Here is an 8,652-nt window from a genome sequence, read left to right as displayed (position 1 = left end):
TTTGCACTTAAAGGATCTAGTATGTGTATCTAATCAGTCTTCTTTTATCATCAATATTGTATATATAATCAGTTTTGTTTGCACTGAGAGAGCACCTAGCTTCTCTTAGTGAAAACAAGAGAATATGACTAGCAGACTTAACTAGGAATGTTTCTCTATTGAACAACACTAGGGTCTACACTATATTTTCAAGGATTGGAAAATCCAACTTCCTTAGGTCAGTAGTGGTTATGGTAGCCACAAGATATAATTTCCATGTCTATCTTGTGGTAGTAACTATCAGAGGAATAGGAAGCATGTTGTTTAACATTATTAGGATCGTAGAAAGGTTGACCTTACAGAAAAGAAGAGAAATCAACTTGTCCAAGACTGCATGCCCAATCCAAAGAAACTTGGACAAGTTTAGGGTCAACCACTTCCACTGATATTCAGAAGTCTGAATGGAAATGTCATTAGAAAGAATTGTACCAACATCTATTAAATGTAATGTGTACACTAGATATTTATCGGCATTTAGAGTCCCCAATCCTGCTCATAAATAGGACTTGATCTCATATCCTCGTTGAATAATTCATAAATGTATGTATTGACTAGTATGTCAGGATCCCTAGGAGTTACTGTGTTGTTGAGGACATGTCTAACTTGATTACTATGATAAGTGTCAACATTGTCATCTATGGTAGGAGGTTCAATCTAGACACACTTTGAGGTCCATCTTGTCTCAAACACAACCATTGCAATGTTTGTGAAATTCAATTCGGCCATGGCAAAGTATCCAACATCAATCATGGCATTGAAAACATTAGTGTAATATAGCATTGTATAGGCATCCACTGCCTCTTTGTTAGTGGGGAGGGGCTAAAAAAGGGTGTAGTCCAATCCTACCACTCCATTTATTTACATGTACACATAAAAGGGATATATGTTAAGCATGAGAAAATAATCATTTTTCTATATAAAATCGAGCATGAGCACAAGAGTCGACTTAAAGCTCCCACTGAAGAAGGCCTGAGAGGGTGGAAAGGAATCTAAGATGATGTTAGAAAAATGAGGACTGGAAACCTTGACCTGCCTGTCCAGATTGGCTGCAACGAGAGTAGAATGCAAGAACTTCACGGTAGACAATATATCTAAGGCAACATTGGGAATAGTAGTAAGAACCTCGCCACCCACACAGATTCCTTTGAAATTGGTGTCTAGAAGGTAGGATTCCACATTCATGTTCACCCAACTAGTTGCAGTGGAGCTTGACCACCTTATCCCTAGCAATTGGTTTTTGGGCACTGTTACTACAACATCTATTACTGTTTTCACCTAAAATGTCAAAGTTCCTTGATCTGCATCATGGAGCTGCACATGGTTCACTTGTTGTACCTTGACATGAAGTGAATTATTACTACATTTGAGTTTCATGCCTTTGAAAACAATTTCATTTGCTTGAGTACCCAACCATACAACCAACTTCTACTCACCCTTGACCTTCCCTTCATTTTTCTTGTCCTCAAAATGACACCACTGAAGCGCAAGAAACCACAGTGAAATATTAGGCTCACATATTGCCCAAGCTGCTTGAGGTCCATGAGATGGACAGTGAAGATGAAAACCGCAGAAGTTTCTCGCTGTCAATGATAAAAAAAACAACGACCACAACAAAAACCTTTCCACACTTACGTTTTTTATCTGCCAGAGGAGGACGAAAATGGGTCGTTCAGATTGGCTCGCATGAACAGTGTTTGGACATAGAAATCCCATAGAGAAAATGCATTCGGCATAATTAAATGAATTCTATTTATAGATAGTGTTATAGTAGTTTGTATATATATATATATATATATATATATATATATATATATAGACAAAATGAGCTTTTTCACAACATTTTTTCTCGTTAATTTTAACTAAAAATTGCTAAAGATTTTTAAAAACTTGAGTTTAAGTTTTTTAATATGTAAAACTCAAGTGTCCAAGGGTTTATAGGATACTCAATCCATTTATGCATTCAAAAATATATTCTAAACAACAAAAAATAAAATTCTTTCTTGAAATTCTTTTCCAAATTCTAATGAAAAAGTCTATTTCATCTATAAGTTAGACTATGTACCTATATATAATATAAAAAATAAACTTTATAATAATATTTACGCCGATAGGAATTTTTTTGTGAGCTTGCAGTGGGACCCTAGCCAATCCAATCGCTCAATTTTCTTCTTCCTAGGACCAACTAGAAATTGCCATTTGGGACTAGCACCTAGACAGTCAACATTGCCTATACCTCCATAGTCTCCCAGCAATCAATTTTCACTTCATGTATGCCTAGGTTGTTTGTTTGTTTCGGTATTGAATTGAATTGAATAGGCATGGAGGTAAGGAATTCATTCAATATCTCCATTCAATTTTTCCTGCTGCATTTGGTGTTTTGGGTGGACTTCCACAATCTCCATGTAATCAATTTTCACTTCATGTATGCATAGGCTTCCTGCTTCTGCATTGACTCTCCCTCATGCAATGTCTTCAACATAAAACTCTATAATCTTCTTGAAGATGAGCTCCATCATTGAAAAAGCTTCCTCAAGTGATTATTCTCGATTGTGGCTCTAGCTCAAAGGTATGGCAAACATCTAGAGCTACTTCAAGGCCTTCACACTATACCAATGTAAATCTAAATCATTCCACGATGTTACCCCTCATGAGCTTGGGTGAATCCACTACAATGAGTTCCCAACCTTTATGTATTCCTTGTTTAAGGACAGGGAATTTGATGCATACCAGCGTTGGAAAACTTCTAGTTGTGCTCTATTAAGCACATGAAGTGAACTCCTGAAGGGACTTCACCTCTCCAACCACATGCTAGGGGTTCCATGCTCCAAAGAAGGCCTGAAAGTGGCTCTATAGCACCTGTCAAGGGTTTCCAAGGCATTTGGCTATTGTTAGGGACTTACAATCCTCATGATCAGGGCCCTTGGGGCAAGAACGGAGGCTACTGAAATTACAAGGCTGAGATTCCTCTGATACATGGCTAAGAGTCTTTAAGGTTGTGAGGGGTGTTTCCCTTGGAATCAACACATAGCTCACATGCTAGTGCATAGTCAAGCAACTATTATAGTTTGTATATGCGCATAACCTCTACAGATGCAGACCATGTCAGCATGAATCCTCTATGTAACCATTATTCATTAATAAAAGTGGTTCTTATGATAATCTTTGTCATATTATTGGTTCATATCTTTTTAGATCCTTTTCTTTGTTCCTTCAAGGATGTACTATATATCTATATCTATATATATATATATATATATATATATATATATATATATATATATATATATATATATATATATGATTGATTTATTCAATCACAACAAAGTATGCTCAGGACTTCCTTAACACACCATTCTATCCCATAAATGTAACCTAATCTTTCTTCTTAAGTGTAGACATTACATCTTATATCATATAGGAGCTTAAGGGTGAAAGGAAGTCAACATTTATCTATGAGAGATATGGGCTTTACATGTGCTTAAATCAAGGAATCACATACTAAGTCATTCGAGCTTGTGAATCAATCCCTTGTACAATGTTAGTGGTTGTAAGACCTACAACAATAGTAATTATACCACTGTAACATGAAAGATTCTCTTTGCTACTTATTAGCAAGGAAGTGATTAACACACACATATTATTTGCAAGAAGCTTATGCTGAACATCATAAATGGTGTCATCTCATGAATTGTAACTTCATTTCTAGATTACAATGACTCTTCAGCAATACCAAGCTGCATATATCAGTTAGCCTATGTAAGAATTGAAACTCCACTCAAGGTTGAAATTGGCTTAGAATAAATGTTGGTTTGTGTTATATTCTTTCCACAACTAGCCCTAGTAGTTAAAATGGGGGTTAGGGACGGGGTTGAGTTCCCCCTTCGTTGTGTTGGGCACAGCGGGGGGGCAGTAGCCCCCCTCTACGAGGTCTGGGGCAACACCCTAGGGAATTTTTTTTGGACCATATATTAGGTGGGCGAACCTGTGGTGAACCTACCTATGGTTTTGTGCATGGATTTCGCACATGGTTTTGGGCACGATGGTTTTTGGTCCATGGTATTTTGTACATCCAGTCAAGGGAACTACGATTGTGTTCTAATCCAAAGTTAATGGATTGGGGTTTATGGATGCTTCTACATGTATATATATGTATTTTAACATTGAAAGGAACATAATGAAAAATCGATCTAGTAGTCTCGGTTTTGGGATCCAGGGAAAAATATCTGTGTATATTTGTTTTATGTGTTATTCTCTCACAATTTTTTATTTTCTATTTTTAGAATTCATATGCAAGTAATTTATGAATAGGGTTGAAACCTACAATCAACTCACACAAAAATAAGAATAATTATCTTTGGCCATTAAGGACATGAAGCACTTATATTTTTTCACACATTTTAACTAGCCATGCGGTAGATAAATGCAAGTGAGCAAACTTGTCATGCAACCATCAGCATATCAATCATTCACATTTCAACATGAAAACCACACAAAAGAACTTATCTTGGATTTATAATGAAGATGACAAATTGAATTTTAGACTTCAACTCTCCACACAACCATAGATAAGTTGCAGCCAAGCTACTTGCAGCTGTCACCCGAGAGCTAAATTCCAAGGGTCTGAGGTGGTCTTGCTCAAGAGAATTAATGTCAATCTACCAGCTAAAACAGGGACTCCAGAGGTACATCTTCCTCTGCCCACCAGCTGATCAAAAACTCTCTAATGTAGATGGAGTTCTAAAGGCCAACTGCCTCTACCCTCTAGCTGTCTAATGAAGGACACATAATACTCGAAGAAAAACTAGAGTCTTGTTGCCTCTCCTTTCTTTTGCGCTGCCTCCTGCGACTCTATCTCGTTTCTTTCTGAATTCAATCTTCTTCTTTGTCTACTATTCTTATTTTTCTACACATGACTCTCATGTGTTCCTCGATTAAAAATCACCCTAATGAGTCTCCTCTCCTTCTACTTTCTGCAGCTGCACAGTTTCCTGCCAACACTCTGTCTCTCATTAATTTTCCTATTCTTTTGTTGTTTGTTTTTCCTTGTTGTGGTTTCCAAGACAACATGGGCTTGTCCCTCATATTGAAGCTAATTCATTTCCAACTGAAGTCCCATTCCAAGTACCATCCTTGTCCTTCAATTCTCAACAACCATCCTTTAATGGTTGTCATATACTTCAGACTTTTCTTCCTTCAACAAGTAAGGTGAAATTCCCAAGAAATTGACCTCCACAGACCTCTTGGAATTTGTGTCCCTTACTCAACCCATTTATTTTTTTATAATTCAGTTACATAATGATCCATTCCTGGCTGGGTTGTTACAGACCCCTCTCTCTTGGGGAACACCATCCTCGATGCTCTCTGTCCATTACATAGATAAACATGCTAAATAATGAAAACAACTACATATTGTCCTTGGAGCTTTATATTTATAGCTCTTTACAACATTTAATTATATTTACATCTTTATTATTCACAGTTGTGTGCCCAGTAACTAACATATTATAAAGAAAATGTTAATCAGATCAACCACTTCATGTAGTTCTTTGCAATTTCCTAGTGTTTTTGCTACACCAAATTCGACTTGGATTCTTTTCTTCGTTCTAGAGGGAAGTATTCCTCCAATATTCAACATTGTTGTTCCTTGTACTCATGTTCCATTAGAAAATAGTTCCTAGCTCATTGATTCTTGATACAACCCCAATGTGATTATGATTCTAATAAGCCATATCATGACCAATAATCCCAACTCATTTTCCAGCCTTGCCTTCTCTGCTTCTCAGTCCCTTGGGAAATTTGGTTACCCTTCTATATGTAGTCACTCACCTTCTAAGTTTAGGCATCCCCTTCTCTGCTTTGCAATCCCTTCGGTGATCCATCATTTGGAAAGGCTTCCTCGTGTCAAAAGGAGTTCAAACTCAAGGCACGTCCTTGCCTTCAAAGCTACCATACAGTCATAGCATTCTTCATGGTAATCAATTGAAATCATTGGTGTTAGTGTATCGTAGTGGCCCCATCCTTGAAATATTTAATCACTGTGCCACTACACATTTGACGTATTTCAACTACGCTAATTATCTTGCATCCAAGTCCCTCTAGCCATCTGGGTGATTTCATGCTTTCCTGCATCATAGGACAAATGAATCCATAAGTTCCATCATTAAGAAAATTCAAAAATTTTAAGCCATACCTCATCAATAGTTTTCTCGTGAGGTGAACTTGGATTTTTTCCTTTAATTGCTATTATAGCCAAATTAGGTTAGCTCATGTACCAACCATTATAATTCAAATTATTGAATTTAAATTCCTAACAAAATCATGAAATCATGAAATATTGATACTTATCTTGGTTTACTTATTGATGTTTTCTTTGCATACATTGAATTCGTAGTCTATCAGGAAAGCACCTAGTGTCTTATCTTCACTTTGACCACGTACACACACTAGATCGATTGCTTGTCGACAAGTATCCAATGCATTCTCCTCACTTTGATCACATACATACACCAGATCAGTTTCCCATTAGCAAGTATCCAATGCCTTCTCTTCATTATTGTCACATAAACACACCAGATCGGTTACTTATCCTCAATCATCCAATGGCTTCTCTTCACTTTTATCCGATACACACACTAGATCGGTTTCCTGTCGGCAAGTATCTAGTTTCTTCTCTTCACTTCTCTTCTCTTTGACCTAAAATTTATTAAGTGACTCATCGACCTCAAATGAGCACTTAAGCCCAATTTCAATCTAACAATTATGGGCACTACCACCTAGGTAGTATTCTATCGATATGAATGTTGTGTAGGCCTAGGCAGTCTCATGCCTTTTTGTGTGGCACTACACAATATAATGCCCTAGACAACCCCATACTTGTATCTTTCGAACACTTTAACATATACACAACACATAGGCCCAGATAGTCCCATGCATGTCCTTGTTGGCATTATGATGAATGTGTTGTACTTGATGGCAACCCACTTTTAGCAGAACAACTCACTTATATATATATAACTAGATGAATCTACAAAAGAGATATCAGATGTGACAGAATACATGACAGCTCAAAGGAATCAGTTCTGAAATATAATATACAATGACAACTCATTAAGATGACAGTTCTCAGTATGGAAAGTTAACTTTGCCATCAAGTCCAAAGGGGGAGATTCTTGGCATTATGATACAGGTGTTGTCCTTGATGGCAACTTACTAAGATGACAGATCACAGCTCAGGCTCACAGAATGAAGAAAAAGAGATATATGTAGGTTCCTCTTAACAAGGTCATGTATACACGCAGGATAGCCGATAAAAAGTCGCATATGCGTATGCACGCACTTTCATGCATAGAAAAGCGCGTACATGTGGGAAAACTTATTTTTAGTCCATGGTATTTGGACCTATGGTTTTGGACCATGGTATCTCGTCCAAAGTATTGACCCCAGGTATTTGGTCCAAGGTATTGGTTCTAAATGGTTTTGGACCATGGCATTGAGTAAGGCCTAAAACTATAAAAGGAGGAGAAGATCATTAGGCAACGACACATATAAAGTCCTGAATATCTGATGAAGTATGAGATCTAGTATGCAAGTTATGGGTTCATGATGCTTTGCTTGATCTGAGCCAAGGAGGAATCTCAACGGTTGATGGAGAACAAGATCTAAGGATATATCTGGATCTAATGGCTTGGAACGAATCATCTCTATACGGTTTGATCACGCTTATTCTAGATCTGTATACTAACACATGTAATGTTTTGTAAATATTATGATTTGGGTATAACTCAAGTTTGGAATAGCTGCAAATCATGAATGAATATTTACAGATGTATACGCTGGTTGACTTTGATAAAAGTGCATACATACGTAGGTTAGATACATCTGAATAGTGTATACCATATAAATTATGATGTTTGAAGTTACAGGTGGTTCTGGTTGTTGATGCAAAGTCCGAGTTCTGGTGACTGTTTACTGGTGTCAGTGTTCTGCATATTCATTGGTTGATTGTGTTTAGCTTTAGTGTTGATGGATTAGATCTATAATGGATTAGGATCATAATGAATTATCTTTATGTGATTTGATGGACTAGATCTAGTTGCTAACATATGTATTATCCTTGTATATGTAATGATTTGGGTATGTCTGAAGTCAGGAAGTGCAGCGAATTTATAAGTAAGTAATTGATGACATATACGTTGGTTCGCTTTGGTGAAGTTGCGTATACATGCTGGTTCGGCTCTTCCAAGTAGCATATGCACTCTGATGCATGATTTCTGATGATACAATTGGTTCTGAATATTGTTGCAGAGTTCTGAGTTCTGCTCTGTGTTTTGGTGACTGCATTTTATTGACAGGGTTTCAGTGATTCAGTATTGGGTGATTCAAAGATTGATGATGCAAGTGGTGATTGATTTTGTGCTTCAATGATATTGATGGGTCCAATATGAAAATTGGATGAAACGTGGCCTTCAGATTATGGTGTTGTGCTTCAGGAGTATCCAGTCTAAAAATTTATGAAACGTGGTACCTAGAGGAAGAAAGAGAAGGTTGTAGCCTTCTATAGGTCAGCACCTACGTACTAGTACATCAACTAGTACAAGAGCTAAGGGGGTTGAA

The 8,652-nt window shown here is 37.1% G+C and overlaps 1 pseudogene; it reads right to left on the bottom strand.

The window, feature by feature from the left end:
• Positions 1-218: 218 nt before the first annotated feature.
• LOC149240332 (glucan endo-1,3-beta-glucosidase 3 pseudogene) lies at positions 219-1,413 on the bottom strand (annotated as a pseudogene).
• Between the last annotated feature and the right edge of the window lie 7,239 nt (positions 1,414-8,652).

This window comes from Pinus tabuliformis, chromosome 8 (genome assembly GCF_031772625.1).
Source record: "Pinus tabuliformis cultivar Carrire ecotype Pingquan chromosome 8, CPIR1, whole genome shotgun sequence".
In the NCBI taxonomy this organism is placed as follows: Eukaryota; Viridiplantae; Streptophyta; class Pinopsida; order Pinales; family Pinaceae; genus Pinus; species Pinus tabuliformis.
Note: the sequence above shows the minus strand (reverse complement) of the source record. Positions and strands in the feature narration are given on the sequence as shown.